General features: G+C 39.5%; 1 protein-coding gene across 2 annotated transcripts in view; it reads right to left on the reverse strand.

Annotated features, from left to right (window-relative positions):
* The window catches only part of ARHGAP15 (Rho GTPase activating protein 15), a 320,901-nt gene that overhangs the window by 81,446 nt on the left and 217,120 nt on the right, over positions 1–22,335 (reverse strand). The window lies entirely within an intron of this gene.

Raw genomic sequence — 22,335 nt, forward strand, 5'->3', positions numbered from 1 at the left:
GTTGTGAAGTTGCAGTTCTTGGATATCATATTTGCATGGGCTGACTAAGGAGTTGTTTTGGGCAAAAATTAAGGTTGGTTACTAGTGATCTTCTTCACCTTTAGTTGATGAGACACTGCTAATAAAAGCTCTGATGAAAGCAGCAATATAACATCAACAAAGGTTTATTTTGATAGAGGTTAAGGTCTGAATTACATATATTTTTTAAAAGAAAGGAAATACACAGCTCTCTTTCCGTGTATGTGCATATGCACACCTGTTTTACATTGGTGTAACTCCTCTGATCTCAATGTTTTACATCAAGATACTGAAAGGTAAATCTGACCCATACCATAAAGCCTCCAAAGGGCTAACTCTCATTATTTTTGCTCCAAAAGCCTGTATTTTGCTCAGTGGAAGATTAAAACTAATGTATAGCAGAGGAGCAATGTAAGGAATCCCAGGGTAAGTCTCCATCCTCCTCTGGGTACCTACACAGTGGGGTAGTGCAGGATCTCGGGCTCCACTATCCATTTTCTGTTTCACGTGCATGGAATTCATTGGAAGTAATGGGAAGGAAATTATAGCAGTCTCACAGGTCTCTAACAAGAGATCACTGTGTGGAAAAATGTGACTTGTCAAGGGCTACTTTCTTTGTATTGTTTCATCAGAAAAATATACTGTAAAGAATAGCTGAAACCTAAAAGCTTTGCATTCCTCTTCCAGTACTAAATCAAACCAGATATTGGTAAAAGGTGCAATTTCACTGAAAACATACCAAAAGGTGATAATATTCCTATTGACTGAGGCCAGTGTATGGCATAAAACATATACTCCTTTTCCAGCACCTTATTCCATGAATATTTGCATTTTCCCTCTGCAGTTCACTGCTTAAGTAGTCTGTTTACAACCAAGAAAGTAAACACACAAATATCAAATAAACAAAGGGAAGGGATCTAATTAAAGGCTAAATTTACTTACTTTGGGGAGCAATTACTCTCAAGCATTCCTGCTCTTTCCTAATATAGGTAAAAGTTCACTACACCAAGGAAGAATATCTCAATCAAGCATAGATAATTTGTATTTGTGAAGGAATAAAACAATATATGTATATCCTTCAAAGTTTCACGTGTGTTCCTGCAGAAGAGAGGAGCAGAGCAAACCCCCATCACTGCAGGGGATGCTGCAATCAAACACCCCCTGAAAAGACAACGGGGAGTGGAAGGAGAAGTGGCCACCAGGGCCAGGCTTCTGTCGTGCTGCACTTTCTGATCGAAAATCAAACCCCAGGAAGATGCCTCTGTGCAAGGAGGGTTTGCAGGGCACTGCTCTGCCAGGGCTGGTTGTAGAAAATGTTACCTGTCTCGCTCCCTATTACTTATGCTCTGTGCTGAAGAGTGGCATGCTGATTAATTACTACTCTAAAGTGCTTATAAAGCATCAGTCCAAGGCAGGTTTACTAGGTTGGGGCCTCCTGTGATTTATTGACTAAAGAGAAAAGCAAAGGCCATTTGTGAAGGAGTATTTTCTTCTGGATGGAGGGGAAAAAAAAAAGTAATTTAAATTACTCATCCTCTGCTCCCCCCAAATTAAAATGTCTGATCCTGCAGAGCAAATCCAAAGACTTTCTTCCTCTGAAATTTATGCAAAAAGATAAACAGCAATACTTTTACTCCACTTTAAAGCATACCCTGCAAATGGTAGAAAAAGAAACAGCCTGAATCAACTGGTAAGAAAGGTCTGAAATGTTTTCTTTTGCTAATATAGGGAGCTGATCAGAGAACTTCAAAATAATTAGAGCAGAAATTCTCTAATACATTTCGCTTTTTCAAGACTGTTGTTGGAAAGGAAGAAGAGAAAGCAAAGCACAGGCACAGTCACACATGCACAAGGCATATCCACAGGAAGGATTCATTTGGTTCTGGTTTGTGTCTGCTGCTACTTTGCTTTTTTTTTCCCCACCAGTAGTAAACTGGCACTTTGGGTTTACTTTGCTTCACTTACTAAAGCCTTTTAATAGTATATAGTGCAGGAATGTGAGAGAAAAAGATTCCCATATGACAGAGATCCTTTGATATTGTTACTTCAACCAAAACTTTGAAATACAGTAGCTGGTTTTGTGTGTAGCATATGACAATTTTTCCCCGAGTCTTAAAAACTTTGATTTACTTAACTGCTGTCGCTGATGTGAGTCATAGAAAAGAAAGTATGAAAAGACTGAGAGAGAGGAACGGCTCATGTGTTAGTCTATTTGATGGCACAGGATTATATGGGAAAATAATTAGTGCAGTCTGTAAAAAGACAAAAAATATTGGTAGCAAAGAAAAAAAGAAGATAATGTCAAATACTTCCAATAATTTTATCACTGTTTCAATACAATATTATGCAGATTTTCTATTACAATTTATTTCTGTGTAGTAGCTAAGGTTAGACTAAGCAGGGGAGTAAGTAAACACACAACCTACACCTCAGCAGAGCTTTAAAGTGTGAGAGCATCAAGGATACCCTTGGAGTTGTTAATTCTATTGGAAGAAACTAAGATTTCTTCTGGAGTGAGAAAAGGTGATTTGGGGATACCCGCCCCACTCCACCACTGGCAGCTTGAGCAGTCCCAATTGCTCTCTTATGATCAAAGCAGATTGCAGTGAGCTCTGGAAGCAGCCGGGAGAAGGGCACCAAACAGGTGGGATCCAAATCCAAACTCCCTGCCTGCCAGTGCATCATCCTGACGCAGACATGGTCATGTCACCTACAGCCACCATGCACCCAAAATTTAAAGGTGAATATCAGAGAATCATAGTCCCAGAATGATTTGAGTTTGAAGGGGCCTTAAAAATCATCTCGCTCCAACCCCCTGCCACAGGCAGGACACCTTCCACTAGACCAGGTTGCCCTAAGCTGGCCCTGAGCACTGGCAGGGATGGGCATTTGCAGGTCTAACATGTACATTAGAAGGCACTGACACCACAAAGCTGAAGGAGGGGAGGATTTCCTCCGCAACCTGCTGAGATGCCTTGTCCTTTGCTGGCTTGCTGTGCTCCGGGAAAAGGAATTGCCTCTTACCTCTCTGTGGTGTAGTTTACCTATATGTAAAATGAAGACAGTGCTTGCCCTCAAGGGGTGTAGAGAAGCTTAATTAAGCAGGAGATTCTTAGCCTTAATCAGACTTCTCTCACTTGCTAAGTACATGGGAAATCCTTCCGTTCAGGAACAAACTTGACACCATGACAAATGAATCAGCTTCCTTACCATTTTGCCTTTGGGAATTATTTTCCTTGGGAACAGATATTTATGAAGCTATAAAAAATTAAAAAAAAATTACCCAAAGCAAACAAACAAAAAAAAAAAAAAACCCAGAGCCCCACACTTCTATCATTGCTGATGTTTTTCCTTCATATTAAACATTTCCTGCAATTTTATTTTATTGGGGGTCCTGCCTTTGGGAATTACATAAGGACATGTATGACAGACTATCTACATGTGGTAGGTGTGTGAGAGCTGTGAGGTGTGTGTGCGGAAGTCCTTCCCATCCCATCTGTCGACCTCAACCCTTTCCCTCTATGGATATGATAATTTAGGAGAGGGGGGACCCCTTCACTGTCACTGCCAGTAGAGTTGCCTGTCACAAAGAACTAAGAATTGGTCCTGCCAGATGCTGGGCAGCTTTGGTGACATCCAGAGCCTTCTGTGCAAGGACTTTAACACAGTTTGAGAAGCTCAGAAGCATTAAGGTGGAATCCAAAAGCACAGAGGATCACATCTGTTTTAAAGCCAGTGGGTTATTTCTAAATAGAGCCAATAAAGACGGGCAAGAGCATTTCAAAAAAGTCAAATCTCAGTGATTTCACTGAAATATTATCTATTTGTGGCATAAATAGATGTGGTGCCAAATAATTCTGAAGTATCTAAATTTCACCTTCCCTCTCCCACTCACAGAATCTGCTTTAAAGCAAAAATATCAAATTAATACGAGAATGATATTTCTCACGGTATGTCTTGCCAGTCTAAGAAGGTACAGAGAATATCCTGAGAAACTTTGTTCTTAGGAAATAAGAAGTCCGTTTTGAAAGCTATTAAGGGTTCACAAAATTAAGAGAAATATCCAAAGTTTTGGTATCTGACTAGAATAAAGTCTGAACTCTGGCCCTCTGAGAGTAAATCAACAGTGTGCATGTGAAATATGCTTTTTCCCTTCCTAAGCGGAGCACACCAGTGGACCTGGCAGAGGCAGAAGAGGTTTCAAATATAGCACACTCCTTTTTACCAGTGGGTACTCTTGGACCCAGCTTCTTCTGCTCTGCACCCGCCTGCTGGGAGGAGATCTGCGGCTGGGGCTTGAAGCGAGATGAATCTGGGCCAAGTTTATTCATTTTCCAAATCGTGATCTCGGTGATGCCCTCCCATTCCCATTCCTCCTGTCACACCATTCCTCTGGAGTTTTGGCTCTTCCCCAACCCGACCTCCCCCAGCTCTCCTGGGATGCTCCTGGACACGAGCCCTGGCTCCGTGGTGGCTTCCCCAAGGAGACCTGGCTGACAGGACTGAAATACAAGCTTAGCAGAGGAATGTCCCCACTGTTTCACTCTCCAGAAGCAGCAGAGCTGGGATTATTTACAAAATCTTCTGGGTACTCCCGTGCCCTGCTCAGCTCCTCTTCCTCCCTGGCTTCATGGAGTACCCAACCAGGTAGCGCCTTCCTGCTTTCTCACCCCAAAAATGGTTTTCGTACACCTAATGATGGAAAGTCCTTCTACACAGACTCTTTCCAGCTCCAGCCCATAATTATTTTCTCCCTGTGCTCCTCCACCACTGTGGTTTCCTTCCCAGTTCCCGTGTAGGGTCTGTTCATTCCTCAGGAATGGGATGGTTAACAAGGAGACAATTCCATTTAGCAGTTTGGGTGGTTTCAGCACGTTGATGGACAAGTTGCTGCTGATGGTGCTCAATGCCTGTTAAAAAAGCCCTCACCCAGCCCTACCCACTCATTTTGACTCGCTGGGCTGTGCATCACTGTCCCCTGAATCGCACCTACACGAGCCAGAAACTGGGTCACTGAACCAATCTGGGTTAAAAATATCCAGATATTCTTTAATGAAGTGTCAACAACTATTCTCAGGCTGAAGAGTGACCAGAACATCTCCTAATAATCTTGCTTACATATGCAAAAAATATGTCCTAATCTAAAATGTATTTATAATATAAAATGGAGTTCAACATTTAACCCGAGTGTATCCCACTCTGTCACACAGACAAAGGAAATAAAAATGTGTTGCTGTAATTTCCTTGACAGCAAAAAACCCAAAACAAACAAGAAACCTCACACATATATGTCTACGCCAATATATATGATAATGTGAAACAATGAGTTAGATTTTTCGTGGCCATGTTGAAACTCATATTGTTAGTTCTAAAACTGCAGCTGACAAATGCGATTTTTCTCTTAATACGAAAAATCTAAATAAATAAATTCATCCTTAAAACTTCCTTGATTAAAACTTTTACTGAGAGTTTGGAAGGGGAAGATTTTACAGTCAGGGCTGTGAATGCTCATAGAAAAAATAGCATGATGATAATTATTATTGGTTTCTGTTGGTGGTGGTAGTTTATTATTATTACTATTATTATACTATCGGTGGTGGTATCACCATCTGGATTATTATAACCACAGGAGTGACAGGATGCCCTAATCAGATCCATACCCCATTGTGCCAGGCATTATAAAAGCCCACAGTGAGAGTGAGGAAAAAGTTTGTGATCGAAGCAGTTAATGCAGACAAAAGGTGCAGCAAGAAATGGAGAAACAAAGAGAAGAACTGACACCAGAGCCCATGAAGAGAGACAACGTTAAGCCTCCAATATCCAGAGTTAGCATCTATTTAAACACAGATTTGTCTAGACAAATATATATGTATTAATGCATATCACATTATGCAGCTTGAAGAAAGTATACCAAGATTAACAGAGGAAAAAAGGAAAAAACTGGAACTTGGTTATTTGTTTTCCATGGGTAAAATATTTTAATCTAAACTGGGCTGATTAAAAGTGATGTAGCACAGAGAAAACAGGAGACTGAGCTTTGCTGGTGACTAACTTCAGTCAAAAGCAGTGTTCAAACCACAACCCATTAAAAAAAATGAAATAAAATTCTGAGAATAACTGTTGGTAGGATCTGACCGTGATTTGAACAAGCCATGGCACTGTACTTCCTACTGGGATATGGACAGCAAGTAAGGAACTTGGTGGTATTCCAGCTGAGGAAGACTCTGGTTAAAAGCAGGCAGACAGTGTGCATTTTCTAGCACAGTGAAATTTCTTTCAGCTCTTACAACCAATCATTAACTTTCTGAGGTCAAAAAGCCTCTCTTGTATTTTGCATATTTGATAACAATGAGTTAACCATGAAACAAAAAGGCATATTAATGATTTTTAATATTTTTCTTCTACTTTGATTTTGATTTGTATTATAATTGTAATAATTCAAACATTTGGCATTATGTATTTTCTCTTACATTTACTTTGTTAGGTGCCTTACAAAGACTGTTTTATTGGTGAGGCTGATATAATTAATTTTTTTAAAGAAAATATTTTTAGACTTGTTCCTGTTTAAATAGGCCAGATATTTCAGCCTCATTTACAGATGTGAATATGCCCAAAATATTTCAGCAGCTTAAGCCCTTTTTCCGTGTTGCATTTAAACAGTCAATTTTCGAGAGCTGCTTTTTGTCTCAAAGTTATTTAAAGTCTCATCTTGTCATTAGACTACACTGAGTAATCTAGAGTTCAGGTTTGCACATGACAGTTAATAATTTTAAATTCTAGAACAGAAGTATTCTAAATTAAGCCTTACACTACCTAGAAAAAAAATAGTTATTTTTTAATCAATGAAAAATAATTTAGTCCTGAGTGGAACTGGGTTTTTTAGCAAACAAGTTTTTACTCCAGCGTTCAGCTCAAATTCATAAAAACAAATAGGCAAAATGACATTTAGCTGCAAGATCACATTTCTCTAAACTGTAAGCTCTGCACAGCCATTGCTACCAAACGTTGTTTATCCGAGCTTTAAATTCTACTCCCAAATTTGAATAGACTGCAGAGCTAACAGTGTTTCTGAGGAGCAATATCAAAATATGTGCCTCCTGGGTCTAAAAACCACAAGTTATTTTAGCTTCTGCTAAGAATTGAGGGATTAAAAAAAAAAAAAAAAAAAAAAAAATGAATACATTATCTACCTTCATGACCTTTCTGTTCCTGCAAGCAAACAGCGTCCATCATTTGTAACTTGACTTTCCATAAAAGTAACAGTTCATAAAAATCTGTGAAACTACTACCGGGAACAAACAAATTAAACAATGACAATGTAATAAAATAAAACTGCTGTTCTACTTCTATAGCAGAAGAATTGCTTCTTCGCTGGGATTAATACATCTTGCAGAAAACAATTTTAAATAATGTGTAACATATGGATTCGGCTTTTATTATTCTTCTAAAAGAAGACAATTATATTTATGTGATAAACTGTTCAGTGTTAGTAGCATAATGTTTATATTACTGGCCACTTAAATAGTCTTTGGCATAGTTTTATAAGGAACAGAAGCCTGCAGATCTTTTGAAATCCATCTTACAAAGTAAGTCCTGTCTGTTTCTTGGAATGCAATGATTTTACGTAGTTTTCTTGCTGGGAAAAAAAATGTACTGTAGGTAATCTTGTTGTTAAACTGCATGCATGATAACTTTCTGATGTTCTAGCTTCAATTCCTGTGGCATTTTAGGGCTTTCTAACGAAAAGTGTGACAGCCTTGAGCTGTCAGGAAATAGGAGGGGAATAAAAAAAAAAAGAAAAAAGCAACTTTCAATTTTAACTTTTTGGAAAGGAATGGTCACAATACACTGTTTTCTGTACTAAACCTTTCCAAGGTGTTTTCCTTAATCTCCTCGCTCCTATAAGCAGCTAGTTGCTCTGCTCTCTGATTATGCTGGGAGATTACATTTAAGAAAAGAGTGAGTTTCGGGTAGTTTTCAAGGAGCTGCTTTTGTCCCCATTATATGCCAGATAATTTTCAAAGAGATTACACAGGAGCCATAGGAGTATTTATCTCACTATCTCCCTGTGCTCCTGAGTTGAAGCTGTGTGAATTTCTAAAGGAAAAAGAAATGTGCTACCAAATAAATGTTTTCTGCGACTGCTGTGTACAAGGAATTTTGTTGTAAGCAATGCTGGCAGCGGCCTCTCTGCATTGCTGGGGTTCTGCTATCCTGTGTGTCAGTCACATAACAAGATCATTTGGAAAAAATTATGCAGGGTGAATAAATGTATTTATCTAGGTTATCTAAGAAAAAAGAGGGGGAGAAAAAGAAATAATAACAACAACAGTTTTGGGGCATGCTTCCGTCCTCATTTCTGACTCCTAAAGTACCAGTTCGGTATTTTCAATTCCCCACTTCTCAACTGCTTTTAAAAGTTGGGGTTGTTAACAAAAGATAAAGAGTGTAACCTAATAGAAGTGAAATCTGCATATTCAGTTAATTTGGGATTTATTATCCCAGTAACTAGACTTGCAACTGTTCTAAAACTGTTTTGACTGAAGACTTGAGAACAGTACGAGTGGATGGCTACCCCCACCCCCATTCTTAAAAGAAAACCTGTGCCTGCTGCTTCCAATTTAGTGCAATCATGCCTCTTACTGGCCAATACAAGATGCAGCATTAGCTGTCACATGCAAATGAGTATTCATGGGGACTTTGAAATGTGCAGTAAAGAATAAAGACACGCATTCTGTGAATAATTGTTTTCTTTTATAAAACTGGATCCAAAAGGGAGTGCCATTTCACCCAGAGTCTATAGCCTTTCTATGGTTACAATCTGCTGTTGAAGCCAGATATTAGCAATGAAGTGTGGATAAATGGAGGACTCCAGTTTCCCGTGCTGTCAATCTTTCACAGTATTACATTTGCTTAACAAGAAATAATCCAACCCCTGTTTGTGGTTCTTGCTATCTTGCTTTCTCTTCCAACTGAGACTTTGAAATACATAGGGATTTATAATAAAGTCCACCTTGCATTAGCTTTTTTCATACAAAGCCCTACCTAAATTCTTCATTTTCAACAGCACAGACACACAAAATCACACAGCAGTATGGGCTTCACTGCAAACCTGAAGTCTTTGAAAGCACTCTGATATCACTCACCAGGATGAGAGAGAAAGAATAACTCAGATTTTTAGGGCTTATTTACACACAAGGTGGGAAAAAAACACCCAAACCCAACAAGCTGTATGCAGACACAGATGCATTTGTGGAGCTGTGAACAGCCAAGCTGAGTTCAGACACACACACACCTATTCACCAAGCCTGCAGCCAGAGTGCCTCGAAGAGAACAAACAGCCATCAACATGTATTGCTATCAAATCATGGCATGATGTGGCTTCATCTACACAGTCAAGACCCCAAATTCTCAGTAAAGTAGTGGGAAGAAATTAAGTAGGTGCCTGAATTGCAGCACCTTTACAGTGAGCTGCAGAGTCAGAAGTTAGAGTCGATGATTCTTGTGGGTCCCTTCCAACTCGGGATATTCCACAATCCTGTGGTAACTGCAGGAAGCACCCCAGTGGATTCAGACTTGGCCAAGGTGGACCAGAGGTGGATAAAACCAGTGAGCCAGCAGGAAGAAGGAAAGCTAAGGATAAATGCTTGCCTGTAGCATCGGTAGGACTGACCAGTGCAGGCCAGCATGGGGGCTCAGCAGAGGGAAAAGACTCCCTTGTGGGCAGCTCAGTGCCTGGGATTATGTTTAATCTGAAATTTAGAGGACTCCAGCTCAGCCAGAGCTTCTCAGCAGGTAGGATGTGTCCCTGCAGAAATACCAGGAAGGTGATCAGAGAGCTGGGATTGCATTTTCCTCTTCCTCTAGCATTAATAATTCCTTGTTGCCTTGTTTACTATACACCTCTGCTCTTCGAGGGCAGTCCCTTCAAACACAGGTACACACATGCAAACACACTGAAGAAATGAGCTCCTGACATTATAATTTACAACTGATACAATTACTGTAAACAGAGGCATAAACGTGTGAGGGAGAATTGCGGGGCTGTTTCTCTACTGGAAGAAGGATTCTCACCTACAAGGGCTGAGCACAATGACCAAACCCATCCCTTGGCTCATTCCTGTGATCCAGGCTGGCTGGAAGACAGCTGGTTCTTTTCAGCTTTTGATTCATATTGTGCCTCCTAAGGGAGGTGAAAAAGAGGGTGACCCTGGGGCTAGGGCTTGAGGGTTTGAAACGAAGAGACTCGGTTTGCATCCCTGAATCATCACAAACTTCTGTAGGCATGTTACTCAGCTCCTCATTTTCCTACTTACCAAACATAGCTAGAAATATTTTGGTATCTCACAGAGATGTTAGCACAAGCCCTTCAACATACATATCTGCTCATATATTATCTGGATGGAGTCATTTCCAAAACTGACTGCAAAATACTCACAAAATGCACACAGCTCCACGAGGCTTAGTCATGCCAAACACGGTGCGTGGCAACACATCCGTGCAACCACAGGAATGCAAACCAGGACCTCATTCCCATGTAAAACGTACCTGGGGGTCCTCAAGGACTGGGTCCCTTTACTCTGCAGCCCCAGCACAAAGGAATTTCAATTATTCATGCATCTTTGCCCTGCTGTCTGTGGCACAGGTGGCACTGCACTTGGAGAAGCATCACAGGGGAGACCCGCATTTGAAGACCTAATTTGGCTTTGCATTATCCAGAGCCCCAAATCCACATTTCAGAGGGTGACTGCAGCCTTATCCGCAGTCTCTGTACACAGTAGGGACTTGGCAAATGGAGTTTGGTGAAATGGCACAGCACACTACATAGGAGACTGACTATAAATCAGCAGATTTTGGCTCTGCTCCTGGCTCTGTCACTGATTTACCATGGAAACTTGGGCAAATCTTTTACTCTCCCTATCCTTCATTTTCCGTACCCATAATGTAAAGATAATGATGCTGCTTTGCAAGCTCTTTTGAGATCCCGAGATGTTAAGTGCTAAGTGCATTTTATTAACATTAATAGCACCCAACCGAGAGGATGCTGTACAGCACTAGCCTGGCTGTCCCCAGAAAACAGATTGGTGTGGGGAAAGTGTGCATTTGTTAAGCAGCTTAGACACTGCTCATTCCCATAATACTTCCACAACACACGGGAACAAGATCTGACCTACTAAAACAAAAGGGAAAAAAAATAAATACACCATAAGGAGAAAATTCCTAATGTGACCTGTCATCTTATTTCCAGCACAGGAAAACTTGGGGATTTACTGGAGATTATCAGTGTTGCTGTGTGTGGTTTTTGTAGCCAGCCACAACCCCACTGCTCACAACTTGTGGTGGAGACCACTTCCATTAGCGGGCATTAATCACCATTTTATACACTCCAGCCCAGCCATCACTGAGCAGACATCGAGTAGATGCACTTAGTTATATCCTATCACACTTTATATCTGACTCAATCTTAAAATAACTTAATTGTACTGAATTATATCCCAGCTCTTGTATTTACAGGACCACAGCATATTACAACATATATTCTTTAAATGCTAACAGGCTTTGTTGCTTTACGCTTCAATTTTCAATGTTTCTGCTCAAATATGTATCACAACATACACAGTAGAAAGAGCTATGAAAATTTTATTATTAATGCATGTTTTTTGCTTCTGCTGGAGATAGAACTTTGTTGTGCATGTTATAAAATGTTAAATATTAGAATTATTTAAAGTTAATAGCATGCCAAAGAAAATGACTAATAATACATTATACAATTAGATGCCTTTCATATGAGCGAATCCATTAACAAAATAAAATACATTCAAACAGAAGACTTCTGATTTGCAATTTTTAGCAAGGATTGCCCATGTGTAAAGCTAAATTATTTATTCTTTAAAAAAAAAAAAAATGCTGGATACATCAGTTTGCAATTATTTGCATTATGTTTGGATGCTTTATCATGTGGCTCTGATTGAAAAATACGTATCTCTAAGTTGCTGTTGCATCTTCATATATGCAAAGCACTAAGCAGAGAAAAACAAAAGTTTCTTTCCTCAAATTCAGCTGATGATACCAGAAGTCCTAAGTATTGCTCTTTTAGCTGTTTGGGTGTCTTTTTGTTATCACCCTTCAGCCCAGATGTCCTCACAGTTTCACAACTCCACTTTCCCCTCCCAAGTGTACCTTGTTTTCTAGATAGGATCAATTCCATCCCATCCCACCCATACAGATCTCAAATCTGGCATCATGCAGCTCCACCTAAATTTATTCAGATGCTCTTTATTTGAAACTCGTTATCCCATCTCCTCAGCTGATGTCAACATTATCCTTGAACAAAACACTGAGCAAGCAGCTAACTTTCCTTACAGAAAGGAACAGCTCTCAGCTCTGCAGTGTATAACCTTCTTGCCATTTTCCTCCTGGATTTTTCCTTGTCCATCAAAGCGCTGTCTCTAGAAAGGCACCCGACGCCAGCCAAAAGAAGTTCCACCAAGGGCAAATAATCTCTTCCTCCTCCCATCCATCTTCTCTTCACTGCTGCTATCTACTTAATTAAGTCATTCTCAATCTTCTGCATCATAAGCACATAATGTTGGTTGGTGGGAATGTGTTTTGAAATCCTTGTTTGTTTGTTTTTTAATTATCTGATTACACCGGGAAAAGGAAAAAAAAAAAACTAAAAAGAAGAAAAAAAGAAAAAAGTAAAAAAGAAACCAAAAAAAGGAGATCTCTCTGGTGTACTACAAGAAGTACAGATCCAGCAAGACACTCCATCTTATTCTCTTGCAAGATAATTTTTTTTCCCTCCACTTTATAATATTCTACCCAATCCAGTCTTTATAAATCATGGGATTTAAAAGTGTGATGAACACAACTATGGCAAATTCTGGTAACATCATTGCAAACCTGCAAAATTCAGGTTAAAGATGCCTTTTATTATCACCTTTAGCTAGGGAGAGGTGAGGAATGCCATACTTAGATTCTGCTGAGGTTTATGTCAGGATTTTGGCATAACCTAACTCCGGGCTACTGCCACCCCAAAATATCTTCTGCCCATATGTGTCGCAGTGTCAGCCCAGGGTGCAAGCCATGGATGAGCCAAGTCTCCCACGTTATGTCGGCTGGTAGTAGGGGGAAAAGTGTGCAACAGGGACACAGAAAAGGAATATAAACTAGCACATTGGACACTGACTCTGAAGTAGAAGGCAAAAAATAGTATAAAATATTTAGTCCACTATGTTCAACTGTCCATATCCTGATTATTTCGAAATTTGACCATGCTATGTTGTAGAAATAGCAATTACACAAAGAAGAGACAATGCGTTGAAATTAGAGCCGTGTATTCATAGGATGATTTCAAAAGGCATCACTCTCCCAACTCACCCCGAGGTGTTTGTCCATGTGAAGAGCTTTGATTAGGCTCGGATTGTTACAGTAGAGTTGGGAAATGGGACCTTTGATCTCGAGAGATCTGAACAATCCCTGTTACTTGTACTGACAACAGGCGTGGTACAGGCTGAATGGTGTTAACATTCGGATGAGAGCTGAAAACCCAAGTGAGAGCTGTGCTACATTCTCACTTTTAAGACTCTGGTATCATGCATAACTTTGAAATTAAAATACAGTGTGACTACCTCTCCAAGTGTTTAAATTAATATGTTTAATAATCCCCAAAATAATAAATCTAAAGTGTAAATTGGGGCTTGGAAGAGAAGGTGATGACAATGTTGCTTTCTTTCCATTTGCATATATGGTGTGTGTTAGTTCAGGACAATAGTTTGTGGCACTTTTCTATATCACTATTTCTCAAAGCTCCTTTATATGAAAAGGCTTTCCCACCAAATATGTATGCAATATTCTCATGCACTTATATATGATGGGATTTTATTTCTTTAAAGTGAAAAAGCCAATGATGTAGTCAAGCAAAATTAATAATTTCCCTAAATACAGGCATCTAATGCTTCTTAAATGCTTTAAGACACCTCACCCAGCTTCTAGCACTCGGTCTCCAAGAGCACAACTCTCCTGGAGACCCAACAGCCTTCTGAGAGTCACTCTGACACTCAGCATCCTCTCAAGTGGCACTAAATAACAGTGATTAAGTAACTGAATCAACACCAAAATGCCCCAAGAATGTATTAAGGGAAGATGCTTTCCAGGACTCTGATAATTTGCTCATGCAAGAAATTCCACTGAATTTTTACACAATAACACCAAAAAAAAAAAAAAAAAGAAAAAAGAAAAAAGGCAGGAATATTCAATTCTAAATCCATAAAAAGGGATTCTATGAGTGACTTGAAAATTTCTTAGTAACAGTGCTGTATTTTCAGCAGTAATGTATTTCTAGGAAATATGTAAGCACAAATAAGACAATCTATATAAGAACACAGGTTTCCTCATGAAAGTTTCCAATTATCACTAAAGTGATACTTTAGATTGTCTCATTTTCCTTTTTTTTTTTTTTTTTTTTTCCCCTCCCAGATTTTTTACAATTGAGTGTTTTCCAGTTTGGCTCCCACCACTCTTAACCGATGGAGTTCAACACTTAAATGCATTACCAAAGTCTCCTCCAACCAAAACATCATTTGCTACCCACAACAGCTGTCCCTACAGCAGCATTTATGGTTTCCCCAGTTCTCAACACAGAGAGCACCACAAATACCATGATAAAGCCAAATTCCCTGGTGCAGCAACTTCTCATCCCATGGCACTCTGCAGAATATTATGCAGTGTACAGCCATATACAACATCACCCTTTTTGTTGCAGGCCCATTGCAAGCTCGTATTTGTCAGCTACTTTTACACACAAACCACAGCTATTTACCACAGGGGAGGAAACCACCCCAAATATTAGGCCACACCACAGTCTTATAAGACGTTGAGCATGACCAACTATAAGTAGGAGCTGTGCAGATTAGTTCTCCAGGATATCCGTCTCCTCAAAGCACAAATATCCCATGCAAAATACCTTTGACATTTGGTAAAGTTTATCTGTAAATGAGCCTGGCAACCCCCACGTTCAGGAAACAAGCCCGTCATCCCAAAAATCACAGGTAGAAAGCTGTCCTGTTAATACTTTTACCAAACAACTCAATGATTTATTTCCTTTTCTTGCTTTATTGGAGCTCTGTGGAATGGCATTTCCCGTAGCGTTACTATCAGAACAAGCCCAAACAAAGAGTCACCCATGACAACAATGAGCATCCCCCAAAAAAAAGGCAATCCCTCAGTGCAGCATGCAAACCTCCCGTCCTTCTCAGCAACTAAATAACACTCCTTGAGGGGTTATCAAGAAGCTCTTCAACTTCTCGAAGTGTTACTAAGCAAGATGCTATTGTAACGCAAATAGTGCTGTGGGTAGAAAAGGAATAAAAGGCATGTTTTAAATGCTTCATCATACAATACATGCCATAAAATCCATGGTATGTTTGTGGCTGACCGCACTAACCCAGCCTGCTGCCTCTGCTGCCCCATTCCACTGACTTATTCAGCACATGAAAAGAAAAACATGACAATGACACTCGTAAGAGAAATTTTACAGAGCTACAGATTGGGCAACTAAGACTTAGAATTCTGAATATTTTTCTGTCTGCTTTTTATCTTCACACTGAACACAAAATAGTTATATTGGAAATACATTAATGTTCAATCTCCATCCATTTTTATTATACATTATTGTACATCATTTACAAAATAATTTGAAGTATTCATTGCAAAAATTAGTATTTCCATTAGATTTTGTCACCTGACTTAGATGTACAGGTCACTTTTGGAAGTACCATATCTTCCCCCCCTCCCCTCTGGAAAGAGAAGAGGAAGACATGGAAAACATACTTTCCTTTGAATAATAATAATAAATTTTCTGTAGCTTAAAACAGACACAGAGGAAAAGAAGAACTCACATGAGTAACATGCACATATTAATTGATTCACCAACTACTGTGGGCTCAATTAAAGTATTCTGTTGTCAGAGTTTTAAAGCTTGGAAAAAAAAATTTTAAAAAAATGAAATTCTTGGCTACAGCTTGGCATATGCAGGTCTTAACCCAGAAGCAAGCTGTTTTATAATTATTTTTGAAAATTGCTTCAGTCCATTTTATTTTCTGTGCTTGCCTGGGAAGTGTGAAAAAGAAAGAAAAAAAACTATTTTTGACTCAAGGCTTTCAAGACATTTTGGTTCTCAGCTAGCAAGTAACCCAGTTTGAGCCTGGTATTTCCATCGTGAACTTTGGATCACTCTTACTGGGTTCTCAGCGAGACTGGTCACATGAACAGCTGCTGGCAGACGTGAGGAAGACTTTGCTGCCTGGGCTGTGCTTGATCACACAGGGAGCGTCACCAAGGCTGGAGGGTGGCTCTAAGGTTAAATCCTGACCAAGGCACGTTCATGTGTTTTTATGGATACTCTTATATACCTGAAAAATACAATCAATGACCTAAAACATCTAAAAATGTGTGAGATGGCCAGATATAAAGGGGAATCTTGTCTAGGTATGCACACAAGAAATTAGGGGCCAGCAAACAAAAAGGAAAGTGGCTGCAAGAGAGAACCTTCCCTCTCTATTTCGCCCCTTTTATCCAGTGATCCGTGCTGCAATTTTAGAATAAAGCCCATGACAATCCTCTTGGACCTCCATGTTTGTAGGTGCTCTCTGAGAGTTGGCAGCTGACAGAGAACCTGCTCTCCTGTGCCCACAGATCCTTTGTTAGGGGCAGGATCAGAGCCCCTACCTGCCTTTGAAATGGGTATATTGGGTTAATGAAAGATCTGGAGATCTGGGCATTTTTGCATGGGAAGTTTTGTTGGTTTGGGGTGGGTTTTTTTTGTTGCTGTGTTGGTTTGGGTGGGGTTTTTTATTTTCTCTTTTATCATTCCTGGTTTTTGTTGCCCCCCAGTTTTTTGGTTTTTTTTTTCTCATTTTAAAGAAATAAAGCTGTGAAAAGAAGATGCTTCTCTTTCTTTTTTTTCACCCAGCTCCTTCCTCCCTCTCTTCTCCCCCTCCTAAATGCTTCCTTCATAACCACCCAGCCCATTTGTGTTGACCTGGAGGCTCTGTTTCAAAGGCAGCTCCAGTCTCATGTCAGCTCCATGGGCTGTGCCCGCTGAGGCAGAGCCAGCCGGGAAACCACTCCACTTCCTGATAGCCCAGCTCACACAGACATATGGTCCCAGCAAGCTCATAGAATCAGCAATATTAAAAAAAAAAAAAAAAAAAAAAAAAAAATTCCCAATATTTGTTCCTCTTCTCTCCCGGTTCATTGATAAAGAACGTGTCATTTAGGTTGAAGAATCCTGCTGGTTAAAGGTGTCATCCTTAGCTGCTCATATGGTCTGGGCTCTTACTTGTCAATTAGATTAATCTGAGCCATTTTAGAACAATAAATATAAGTGCAGATGGAATATAAACATATTGAAGATTACTGTTTTTGACGGCTGTTGTTTATTAAATCAAAAATAATGTTGAAGCGAAGATTTTGTTGATATTTCAAATGGAAAGGAAAAGTAAATTGGAATTAGATGTTTCTTAGGAAAGAAAGCAAAACAAAATAAGAAAAGCAAACTCAAAAATCCAACAAACTACCACACCACAACCCCCTAAAAAGCCTATGGGTAATAAAAAAGCAGTGATTTTACCTAAAATGCCACCAGTGAACAACCTTTAGAGAAGGGATATGGTACCTATAAACTCAAAACACTAGGTATGTTGAAATCCATAAAATTTCCAATTACTGCTTCAGAATTTATTGTGCACATATGGAAAATAATACTTGTAAAAGAGAAAGGGGTTTGTGCCTGGTGCTGTCAATACTGTGAAGGATGGGGTGATTATAAAGCAAATTAACAATACTTTTAAATGTGCATTCACTTATCTTTCCAATTAAATCCTTGTTAAACAACTGCACAGACAGTAATGGTGCTTCTGCAAAGCACTGATCAAGACAGTTTTATTGTAATTTTTACTCTGTAACAATTAATCAAGTAGGCATTTTCTTTATTATTAAATTATTTAGTTAATAAATATTCACAATCAGTTCACGTATTTCTGGTTCAAACTTTGCTCTTAATTTTTTCCTTAAGCTGAATCATATCCTGCTATATTGTCATAAAAGAAACAACAGAAATATTTTTAATCCTTTTTTTTTGCCCAAATGGGTTTTTTGTTACTGCGAGGTAATGGAAGGATAAGATTAAATTAACTTTTTTCCCTCCTCAAACGAGTAGTATTTGGATATCTTTGGCTGTCCTTTCCCATGTTCCACAAGAAACACACCTCTCTGCAATAACATAATACTTAGCCTTGGTAAAAATTCCTATACTTGCCCCTGCTTTGGCACATAAGTGTACTAACAGAGCTGTAAAAACGCAGTCATTGACCTTTGGACAGTCTGTGGTGCTTTGCAGTTAACACACAAGGTATTCCAAATGAAATAACAGGACACAAAGGTCATCTGCACAGCAAACACCCAGCATTTTGCAAACAAAGCTTTGGATATAAAGACAATTAGGAACTCTCTTGTATTATGCATGAGCCAACACTTGCTGAATGAACCAATAAGTATTGAAATCTGTATTTCTATGGTTAGTTTCCCTGAACATGCATGCGTTGGGATAGAATCCTAGTGTTTCAGCAGTGTGTTATGAACTCTTTATAGCTCCTTTTTTTTTTTCAGTTAATTTAGAACTCGTGATAATTGCTTGATTGACAGCCATAGAAAGCGAATGCCTTTCCAGCTATAGAGCAGATTAGCACAGGAGACACAAAAAGGGCAGGTTCCAGTTCCTCACCCAGGTATCCCTGGTCTTCAGCGTGGAGCTAATTGAGGTTTGATGGGAGACGTGTGTGGAAGCAGGACAAGAGCCCTGGCTTAGCACAAAGAAGGTCCTCACCCCATTACATCAGTGTGTGTCCCACACCCTGTACACAGGTTGGACAGGGCTTGGAGCACCCTGGCCTAGCTAAAGGAGTCCCTCCCTGTGGCAAGGGGTTGGAAAGAGATGAGCTCTAAGGTCTCTTCCCACCCAACCATTCTGGGATTCTGTAATCAGCATAATGGCCTCAACCAAAGAAGAAATAATTCACTCTTACTCACAAACACCCTAATGGATGAAAGGTCTTCCCTTTTTCTTGTTTTTCTTCTCAGGCACTTTCTGCCTCAGTGCTGCCGTGTTTTGTTATTGAAAGGCACCTCTCCCCTGTCCTCAGGTTCATGTAGTGGTGCCTTAGTGACTCTGAGCAGCCCCGCCTGGGGCTCCTGTCAGACTCTCCCTGGGGCTTTTGGCCAGAACAAGGGATCTTTTCAGTAGCACCTCATACCCTGGAACTGCCAGCACACTTTACATGGTTTAACAGTCCCATAAACGTTATTTTATCCCTTTTCCTACAGGTGTGAATTAAAAGAATATCCTTTTAAATACATGTAAAGGACTTGACTTACTAGACCTTGCTTAAAAATCCTTGCTTAAAGGAGCAGAACTCCTCCAAGTACCTTGTCTGTTTCTATTTGGGTTTTTGTCTTTTTTTTTAACATTTCAACTTCTAGACTTAACCAATTATATGGAAATCATAAGAGGAATAGATAGTGCTGTCTAATGTCTCCAGCTATTATAGAAGCCTTTACTGTAGGTTCTCAGCCAAAAATATCGACTTCCTGGTAGCTTAGTTTCTAACCTCAAATTTTTCAGTGCTTATAGACTAAGAAAAGTACGAATTTCCTGATGTCAGTTTGGTACAAGCAGCTTCTACTGCCTTGATTCAGTGATTTGAAAAATGATGACTTAGAGTTCCGAAAGTGCTGAGAGATGTTATAGCCCAGTCTTCTTATGATCAACTGATCTTTTCAGCTCTTAATGGGAAAATAAATCATAGATAAAAGATAATCCTGTTGCACAGAAGCAAAAAAGGTGTGATATCAATAGACTTTTATAGAAAAAGAAAACTCTGTGAGAGGGATAAAGTAAATAAGGTAGTTTGTTCTGCTGTTGCTCATGTTGGCAAGGCCAAAAGCCTCTTCAGGAGCTGCCTACCTCGAGAAATGAGAATGAAACACAAAATACATTCAGAGAATTTAAAAAGATACCAGGCTGGTTTTCTTAAATTGCAAACCCCTCTTCATCCCTAAAAATCTAGAATTTCAAGAGTCTTTTTATATTTTTACTGTTCTTATTTCTTCTTTAATGATAAATCTGTCGACTGTTAGTTTCTTTCCCTTTCATATTCACCAGTTCTCTCATTTCATTTTTAATGCTGCAGATGACATGAACAGTATAGGAAAAGGAGCCAAATAAAGCTTTGCTATATTCTAATTAATGATTGTTCTAATAAAAAATACTTTGATATGGCAGCCAGCCTAGAGTGCCTTCTATGATCTTTAATTTTCAATGTGATACATATTATTTATATCCTCTAAATGTAGGTGTAGCACAATGGCAAAGCAAGCAGGAAGAAAGAGCCCAATGAGTATTTGGCCAGTAGAAGAACTGATTGCAGTCAATCTCTGCAATGCAAATAGGCTTTGTCAGAACATTTGTTTGCATTTATAATTAAATTAAACTTTAACTAAATTAAAAAAAAAAAAAAAGTCGCTATGGCAAAATCATATGTATAAATACTCCTTTCCCACTGTTAACTACTGAAAAATGAAGGTGCAGGGATTGACCTGAGGAGGTCACAATAACTACTGAGGGATAAGAATGTGTGGAGAGGGAGTTATTAACCATCATCCCACTGCAGAGCTCCGAGGCTGGGAAAAAAGCAGGTTGGGAGCACACAGTAGTGTTCCTGGTAACTTTTTCCTTCATGAAGCCATCTGGAACTGCTGCACCTAATTGACAGGAAACACGAGGCTCTGGGACACACTGGGTGGAGAATGCCCTCTCAAGCACACAATAAATAAATAAATCCTGTTTCCCCCATCTCCCCACAGAATTTTTCAGGTACACCATGACTCGGTGGGCTCTTTCCTGCCTGCAGGTTCCTACTTAGCACAGAAAAGTGATGTTATTTAAACAATTCAGACAGTGGCTGGCTATCCTTTGTGTCTGTGTTCCTTCTTGAATGTTATGATTAAAAATTACTGGATTATTCTTTGGGGTCTGCAATGCTCAGCTCTCCCATTTCCCTCACGTGGTGTTGGGGTCACCCCTGGGGACTGCTAAGTGGCATTAGGGTTTACAGGAGCTGAACTTTAGCATTTCTACATACATTTACCTGGGGAAAACCTGAGTACAGACCTGGATAGAAATTTTTTATAGACAGGATTTTAAAGGACGTGTAAAGGGAGTTTGGATAGATATTATCAGTGCCCATCGAAAATCCCTCCATCGAGATGCATGAATGCACTCATTGTATCAATAAAGACTAACATAAGAAACAGTGATTATCATAACTGATAAGATGATGACAGTTCTTCAGGGGCATTAGTTTTCTTTGAATTTCCTTTGGTCACTCAGGAGGCAGATTTTTTGCACATGTCCTAAGTAAACGGTGCCAGAGTGGCTTTAACGTACTATTAACTCCACCGTTATATTTTCATTTTTCACAGTAGTATAAACCAGAAGAAAGAGGTGTCTGGTCCCTCTCTGCTGCAAAAAGCCAGCTTAGACTTCTGTCTAGCTTTACAGTATCAGCCCATCTGTTTTAGGTGAAAACTTGAGCAGTAATGTTAACCTCAAGTATGTTAACCTTTGGATGCCACGAGACATGATAGACAGGACCATTATTTTTATGGCACAGTTTTTTCCTGAGCAAAGAGGCCAGGCAGTGAAGAAGGATAGAAAATCCCATTTTTGCCTGTGTGTCTCCAAACAAAATACAGCTTACAGTCATTTGAAAGCCAAGGCAGGCTTCATTATCAACACACAAATACCCAACAACTATAAATTTAAGAGAATCTAAGTAATGAATCAAAACCGTGAGGTTGATTGGTAAATGATGATTTATTCAGTCTTGCTGGCATAAATACTGGTTCCTCATAAACCAGAGTTCACCCTCCAGTTTCAGCCGAAGAAGACTGATCTGGAGCAGCTGAGGAGGTGGCAAACACCTACTGATCCCCTGAAACTTTCCCTAGAGATGTAAATGGAGGCTTGAAGGCGGGAATATTTTTACATCTCTCCTATCTCTCAATTTCATGAGAATATTTGAGTCAAAAGTCTTAGTTTATGTATAGTACCAAGCTAATTGAGGAAGTTGTTCTGCAGCAGCTATCACCTCCACACAGAATACACAATATTTAGCAGTTCTGGTAATAGTCTGCAGGTAACTTATAAAAAGGTCGTAAAAAGTAGGACAAAATGTTGCAGCAGCTTCACATTTATAC

Source organism: Corvus kubaryi, unplaced genomic scaffold (assembly GCF_017639235.1).
Source record: "Corvus kubaryi isolate FWS band 111438036 unplaced genomic scaffold, C.kubaryi_AGA036_p1.0 37396, whole genome shotgun sequence".
Taxonomy (NCBI): domain Eukaryota; kingdom Metazoa; phylum Chordata; class Aves; order Passeriformes; family Corvidae; genus Corvus; species Corvus kubaryi.